This window comes from Microtus ochrogaster, chromosome 8 (assembly GCF_000317375.1).
Source record: "Microtus ochrogaster isolate Prairie Vole_2 chromosome 8, MicOch1.0, whole genome shotgun sequence".
NCBI classification, from domain to species: Eukaryota; Metazoa; Chordata; class Mammalia; order Rodentia; family Cricetidae; genus Microtus; species Microtus ochrogaster.
The window spans coordinates 49,337,836-49,346,705 of NC_022015.1; positions in this window are offsets into that span (position 1 = coordinate 49,337,836).

Below are 8,870 nucleotides of genomic sequence, written 5' to 3' on the forward strand. Positions count from 1 at the left end.
ATTTTCAGTTTAGAAGCAGATGCAATAATCTACTGTTTTATTTTGCACTTTCTGTATTTTCATTTACACACAAAAGAGGAAATGTTGTGGAATAATTTTTTTTCTATACTGTGAAGATTTGTCTTTACCAAGGTGCATTTCTGTTTGGTTTACTAAAGAGCTGAATGTTAGTCAGTAGCTAGGCAGGAGAAAATAGACAGGATTTCTGGGTAGAGAAAGGAACTGGAGATGACTCTAGGCATGTAGAGTCTCAGAGAATTCAGAGAGCAATGGACATGGTTGGTTGAAGGAGAGGTAAAAAAAAAAGGGCACATGGGAGAATGTAGATTAATAGAAGCAGGTTAATTTAAGTTTTAAGAGCTAGTTGAGGGCAAGCCTTAGCTAAAGGCCAAGCTTGCATGATTAATAAGAAGAGGAAGGGAGCAGGTACAAAAAATGCATTCACTGAAGAACAGTAGTTACATGTCTTCACTTGAGGAGGATAAGAACATAATATGATCAATTACGGATATATAAAAGATATTAAAGTTCTCTTCAACTTTGACTTGTCACTTTCTATTTCCTTATTAAACTGTCGCTAAAAATTTTTGTATTTTTGTATTGAAATTTATGCAATAATAATAAACAGGTTTTTTCCTGTTTATAATTGCCTCAACTCTTGGGAGTCTCTGGACATATTGCTACTTTCAGGATGCATTATTTAAGAATAACAAGAAAAAGGATGCCAGAATGAAATTCTTCTGATCCCTTGTTATGAAGAGGAAGCAGCCCTCAGGTACTAAGTTTCAAGGACCATGGTGATATTTCTTTCATCTTTCTATTCTTGGAATATGGCCAGGGCCAGAAGTGGCCATGTTGAAAGGATCTGAAAAGGAATTTCTCCCCAGTATTGTTCTGATTGAAAGAAGAATGCTTGTGGGCATTTAGATTTTTTTTTTGTCTAAATGAAACTCTTGTTCCTTTTACCAACCCTAGAGATTAAACCTCACTGATGATAAGAGTTTATGTTTCTCCATCTAGAGTTATGAAATGGCAAATTACTTGAATGCCATGCTTTCTTTCACAGCACAAAATGTATGTTTCATGCTCCCCTGGAGAGCAATACCTAAAAAAGTTTCATTCTCTTTTTTCTGGTGATCATATTTGGGGGGGGGACATTTATTGCAAGTTTAGTATGAAACACACATAACACTTTTCAAGACTCTGGCATAACATTTTATTTGTTAAATATATACTGGAAGGGCAAAAACACAGCAGCAATGAATCATAAAAATGTTTATAATATTCAAAGACTGAGATATTTGGAAATATTGATTGTACTGCGAACTTACATTGATTGGCAGAAACTATTTCCTGTGGTCTCCAAACACTGGCTCTCATTGGTTGACTATGTTTGGTAGTTATCAAAAGAGGTGAGACTTTGTACTGGGTTGAAGTTTAAATCTTCTAATCTTTCTTCTCAGACTTGCAGTTCAAATAACTCAATGAGTGTTTCCAAGGGTCAAGAATTCAGGAGTATTGGTGGTTTGGGTTCAGCATCTCTTACAAGGTTCTAATCAAATTATTTGTAGCAGCACCTGTCTTACCAGGTCTATGTAGACTCAGATAGTGGCTGTTAGAAGGTGTTCTCAGTTTTGTAGTCATGTCAGTCATTCTATAGGGATGACTGTGACATTGAGGGTGTGTGTGTGTGTGTGTGTGTGTGTGTATGTAGAAAGTGAATGAGAGAGGGAGAGCTAGCTCATTGTCATTTTTGAAAGAGGATGTCACTATGCAGTATAGTCAGCGTGGAACTGCTAGGTGACCTGCTTTGCACAATGAATTCATAGAAATCAGTTGCCTCTGGCCCTGCCTCCTAAGTGTTGGGATTAAAGTGTACCAGGATGCCTGACATTTACATTGGATTTTATTTAAGACCAAATGTCTGAGGGACACAACTTTACCTAGAATTCCTCCAGTCGAGTTATTTGGTACAGTCTACACTAAATGGAAGAGACAAGTATCATTGGGTGACATCTTACAAGCTACCCACCACATGACATTTCTTCTGAGATATATGAATCATAGTCTTTCTATATGAAAATTATAGTCACATCCTCCCATTTTCCATTACTAAAGCATTGATCCAGAGTCCATGATCTTGTGCTTTAGAAGCCTTCAGAAGTCATAATACTTCCACCTAGTATGAATTAAAAAAATCAAATTGTCTTCTTTATGCATGTACACTTTGATTAGGACGTCAAGAGAACAACTATCATGAGGTTTGAGTAAAGGAGAGGGAAGAAGCTCTTGGTATTCAAAAGTACCTGAATGATAGCAGGTCCTTCTTCCTTACTCCCTTTGGTGGTTTGAATTGAACGGACCCCATTGGTTCATATCTTTGAATACAGGTTAAGGTTTGCCATAAATTCTCAGAGGTCTTTAACACTATGTTCACATTTGTTTTAAATTTGCTGTTGATCTTTACTGAGTGAGATTTTTTTTCTACCTAGTATTCTATACTTATTGGTTTTATGCATGCCCCGTTCTGTTGGTGGGATTTCCCACCTGAGGTTTGTATTTAACTTGTGGAGAATTCAGCTTTGATCATTTCAGTCTGGTTTTTCCTCAACCACTCTCTCTCTATTTCCAAATATTTGGTTGACTTCTTTATCATATCCATATTTTTCTTCCTTTGGAACATAATTCATATTGTTTTTAAGTATTCATATTGTTTTTAAGTTTTCAAACATACTTATAACCATTCTTTTAAATTATTTGTTGTATAATTCTTCCAATTAATTTCATTAGTGTCATTATTTTGATGTAGTGATCTGTAGAAGAGACTTGTCTAGGATTTTGATATTGTTTATATTTCTTCACTTGGACATGTGCATCAGTTTGTTGAGATTTTGATTCCTTATTTAATGTTATCATTTTTATAAATTTCAGTCACCCTTTTTTTCTAGTGGTGGCACTTACAGTAATCATTGGAGAACTAAGCCCCAGTATGGCTAAGGTATACTTTTCTTTATGAAACTTGAATTTAAGGCAAAAGCCTCTATCTTGAGTCTTCCTCTGATGGCCTGGATTGTGATCTGTCAGCTAAAGCTTCCTACTTGCATATGAAGCTTTCTTTCTGAGCCTTGCCCAGAGTCCAATCTGGTCTTTAGATTGGTTCCTTGGGCAGTTTGAATCTCCTGGGGAAAGTGGAATTTTCTGTGCACCTATAGGCATTACCCATTATGTTAGTTTCTACTTCAGCTGGCTCTCCAGCTTCTTTGAAGTTGTTACTAGATGCAAAATACCCCATACAGATCTTTCAAGGATTCAGGACTAATATAATCCCTTGGGTCCTCAGCAACTCTTATCCCTTCTAAGAAAGAGGAACTTCCCATAGTCCTGTTGGATTTACCCATAATTAAATCCTGACTCCATCCTAGGTACACAGCTTCATTTGAAGCCATTGAGAAATAATCTTTCTTTAAAGCAAATCTTACCATTGTTAGATTCAATTATTTAATCTACTTTTGTCTTTTACCTTCGGCAAGAAAATATTGTTTTTAACTTTAATATTACTTAACTGCATTGATTATTTCACTTTTCTTTCCTCTGAGAAAAATATTACATATTAAATCTTGGTGTGGGGCAAATGTCTATATTCTGTCAATTATATTTTAAATAAATGCTGATTGGCCAGTAGCCAGGCAAGAAGTATAGGCAGGACAACGAAACAGGAAGTAGAGGTGGGTCAATGAGAACAGGATAATTCTTGGAAAAAGGAAGCCCATTCCTCTGCAGTCCCTGGCCCAGCTGCAGAAGAAGCAAGATGTGACTGCCCTGCTGAATAAGGTACTGATCCACAAGGCTAACGCAGACAAGAATAATGGGCTAATAATGGGCTATACAAGAGTTAAAAAGAAGTCTGCGCTAATGGGCTAATCAGTTTATAACTAAGGTAGACCTCTGTGTGATTACTTTGGGACTAAATGGCTGGAGGACCTGGTAGGACAGAAACCCTGACAACAGAATGCTCCAAGTTTTATGCAAAATACAAATTGTGTCATTGTTGCATATTATTTAAATGAGAACCTTCTACTTCAACAGATATTTAACAGTGCATTAATTGATCTTTCCTATTTCAGAATCTCCCAAGAAGTTGCCAACACTGTATATTATAATTTTTTTCTTTTCTTGTTTTTGTTTTACTGAAAATAGATTCTTCTCTCATACAATACACCCTGAACAGTTTCACCTCCCTCTATTTCTCCATGCTTCCTCCCACATCCCCTCTTTCCCACATATACCCTGACTCCATTGTCCTTCAGAAAAGAGCAGCTCTCCAAGGGACAACATCCAAAAATGACAGAACAAGATACAATGAGATAAAGGCAAAAACTCTCAGCAAGGGTGAACAAGGCAACTCAGCAGACAGGAAAAAGTCTCAAAAGCAAGCAAAAGAGTCAGAGATGTACCTGCTCTCACTGTTAGGAGTCCAACAAAATCACTAAATGAAAAACTATAACATACAGCAGAGACCACTGGTAAGGAGCCATGTAAGGGCCCTTGCTTGCTGCTTCAGTCTCCATGAGACCAGATGAGCCTGCTTAGTTGATTCTGTGGGCCATGTTTTTCTAGTGTCCTACATCCCCTCTGACTCCTCTAATCTTTCCTCCTTTGCTTATTAGGTGTTCCCCAGTCTCCGAGGGGAGAGAACCAACGGAAACCTCCAATTTATACTCTCTCTCTCATAGTGTCTGGTTGTGTGTCTGTGAACCCTTTTCCATCTGCTGCCAAAGGAATCAGGAAGCTCTCTGATGATGACTGGAGAAGGCACTGATCTGTGACTATAGCAGAATATCATTAGGAATCATTTCATAAATATATTTGATGAGTAATAATTTGAAAGCTATAAGCACTTTGAGAAATTTAAAACTGTCTTTCATTCTTTAGTTTTGTGGAATCAGTTTTCAACATAATTCTTATGTGAAAAGCAGCATTCCTTTTCAGAATACTCCTTACCCATAGAATTTCAGCTACTCAAGTAGGTTTAATTGAAATCTTCAGTATGTATTATATTTAGGCACCTCAACTTCAATGTGTATATCTTCATAAAAGCTTAGACAATTTGAAACTGTATAAGGATACAATATAATGAAAATGGTCTTAACAACAGCTCTGCATTGTGTTGGTTCACACATGTTCTTTATATATCTGTATATGAGCCCTGGTGGTGGCACACACCTTTAATCCCAGCACTTGGGAGGCTGAGGCAGGCAAATCTCTGTGACTTCAAGGCCAGCTTGGCCTACAAAAGCTAGTTCCAGGGCAGGCCCCAAAGCTACAGAGAAACCCCGTCTGGAAAAAAAAATTATATATGATACAAATGCTAGCATCTCTAGTATATCTATATGACAAACAAAATGTTTTTTTTTTATCTGCTGGTACTGCAATTTAGTAGTAGAACTGGGACATAAACCCACATTTTCTGTTTTCATAGTCTGTACGCTTACCACAAAATAGAGTATTCTTAAATGTTTTGAGTTAAACATTCATGCCATATGCACTTTGCTTAAATCCCAATTGCTAGTGATTGTTTTGATGTGATAAGAACTTTAAAATGTTTTTGTGAAGCCCATGTCACAAAAAAATGGAGCTTTCAGAAGATTAACAAAAATTCAACAGTTTTTTAGTAAAAGATTTCGGAGTAGTAGTTTATGCATTTCTAAAATAAAACTCTCTGGCATTACATACAACAACAGGTCAACAACACATATCATATCATCACATGATTGTTGACATGGTGTGAGAAAATATACTAGCTAAGGAAACAAGATAAAATGCCAGTTAGAATTAAAAACGACACTGTTAAAACAAAATGTTATATGCCTTGAGAAAGAGCTCAAGTAGACATTTTCATTTAACAAAGTTGGCATAGTATGTTCAAAGCCAGCATAGTTCTGTATCTGAATGACTTTGAAATTGTTGATTTGTACATGACTATCATTTTCCCAATATTAAACCTCAAAATAAAAAAAAACTAAAAACATTAGGATCTTTAAACCAATAAAATATAAGAAGATTATCATCAGGAGATGAAGAGAGATTTAATCTCAGTCTATGAGAATGACATAGTGCTTTAAAGTAGTCAATGAGGTTTTCATCTTCAGTACATAGTGGAGGAAATCATATAAGTGCAGGAATTAATGCAAAATCATTAAAATCCAGTATTTCTTCATGATGGAAACCTCTGGTAAAGTAGGAAAGCAGAATTAAAAACTATTTTAAGTGATAAAGAAAACTATAAAACAAAAGATTGAATCTACCATTTGCAGCCAAGTTATATTCAGGAGTAAGAACCTATGCAGTGCTACTGGAGAGTACAGCATCTCCATATTTCAGCTATTTATTGTACATTTTACAAGGACACATCCCAAAAGAGGTGGAAAAAGATGGCGAGAGCCCGAGGAGTCAAGGGAAAGAGTTTCAAAGTGTTGAAAGAAGAATAGAAATAGTTTAATTACAACATGTTTATGTCTAAAATTCTCAAAAAATAATCATATTAAAAATTTGTAGATACAGTCCCATTTCAATTATGCACTGTCTCCACATTCACAACCACCTCTACTTCCCAAACCCCTAACTCTTTGGAGTCCCTAACCTATCGTCCATATTTTAAAATTCTGAAGTTAATTTAATTTTTAGATTTTATGTTTTGAACAATAAATTTTGGCGTTCTAGTCATGATGTGACAATCCCCAACAGTCTCTGTTATATATGGACCATATTTGCTTTCACCATTAATGTGTACAAAGAACATCTTGATTGCTAGTTTTGGACTAAATTGATAAAGCTGTTATAAACATTTGTGTATGAGATTGTGGGAAAATATGCCTTTCACTTTGTTGAGATAAATATCTAAGGGTAACATTGTTATATTCCTTGGCATTTGCATATTCAGCTTTATAGGGATATGCCTCTGTAGCATTTCTTATTTCTACTGTCAACGTTTGTTTGAATCAGTTGGTTTCTTGGCATCGTCGTGAATTTTTATGGTCTTACTTTTTTAAAATATGTTTTAAATTGTCATAGAATTACATCACTTTCCCCTCCATTTCTTCCTTCCAGCCTCTCCCAGATACTTTCCCTCAAACTTCTCATGTGTACCCACATCCAATTGATAGACTTTTTAAAAATTACTATTGTTACACATGTGATTATAAAAGTATATGCACACACACACACACACACACACACACACACATATATATATATAAAACCTAAGTCCATTTTTGTTGTTGTTGTGTATATATATATATATATATAGTTTCAATGCTGACCACTCTGTTTAAGGCAACTACTGGTCTTACTTTCAAAGGCTATACTAATATGTGTCATTAGGACTGGTTGTCATTATATGCCAGCTTATATTTTGGTTTTAATTGTAATGTCTCCAAAGTTAGTAACATTGAACAGTTTATTATAAGTATATTTGATAGCAATATTCTCTCTTTAGTGAAACCATCCAAATTAATTGTCCATTTTCTAGATGGAATTTTAAAGTACTGAGTTTTAGAATTTCATTTTAGTCTAGATATATGAGCCCTGTGTATGATATTTAATTTGAAAATACTTTATCTAATAATGCACAAGTATTTAGATTTTAGTTCTCTTTAAAGAGTTTTTTTAATATTTATTTATTTATTATGTATAAAATATTCTATTTGTGTGTATGCCTGAAGGCCAGAAGAGGACGCCAGACCTCTTAACAGGTGGTTGTGAGCCACCATGTGGTTGCTGGGAATTGAACTCAGGACCTTTGGAAGAGCAGGCAATGCTCTTAACCACTGAACCATCTTAGTTCTCTTAACAATGCAGATTTATGTCTTTATTAGGTCAAACTTATTTAACTTTTCTTTCATATATCACAGTTTTAGTATTAAATTAAAAAATTTACCTAGTCATAGATTATAAAAATTTTAAGTCATATTTTATTCTAAAATATTTGATATTTAGAGATCTTATGAAGACAAAAGTCTATAAAAGCTTTAACACCATTATGTAATAAAGGAACAAGAGGAGCTATATATTTGTAGTACATAGAATAAAAGTGGATATTTTATTTATTAAATATTTGAGATAAAGATGAAAATTAGAAGAAAAGTTGGAGACTGTGTACAACAATCAGGAAATAATGCAAATGACCAGCACACAGAAGTTAGACCAGACCTCAGTGTCTGGTACGGTTTTGATGAGTTCTGAGGGTCATGTATCAGTAACATCTGTTCTCATCTTACTGGGACAAAGAATGAGAAATTAAATAAAATTGCATGAAATGACAGTAGAATTCCAGAGACAAGTCCTTGGATCCTCCCATTTTCTTCAGAGGGGCGCTCTTGCAGTTAGTGGTCCAAGCAGCCTGTAGAGAAGAAATCTGTTGAGAGTTTCTGGTTGGGGATTTTTATAGTGTTATATTGAGAGTCAGCACTTTTTTACGGTGCACAGATTTGTCTGCTTTCATATGAGAACGTCACATTTTTGTTCTAGTTTCTGAATCATACAACCTATTCTAGGACCTATTCTGAGGTGATTTGTGTCTATGTCTTATGATCTTTTCCATTTTATGATAAACTACAAGTTTTCTGCTTATATTTCATAAGTGCAAACAGTTGAATTAGCATGGGTCGAGAAATACGAGGCTAACCTCAAGATAAACCAATTATATTTTTCCTTATTATAAGATGCAAACTCACTAAACAGGAACGAGAAGTCCAAGCTCGGCTGTGAGGAGTGAGAACCACACAGAAAGAGAGAACCCTGGACCTCCCAGCGTTTTCCTCCAGGGTACCCAAAATGTCACACCCTGATTTGGTCCTATCTCTTTTTTTTTT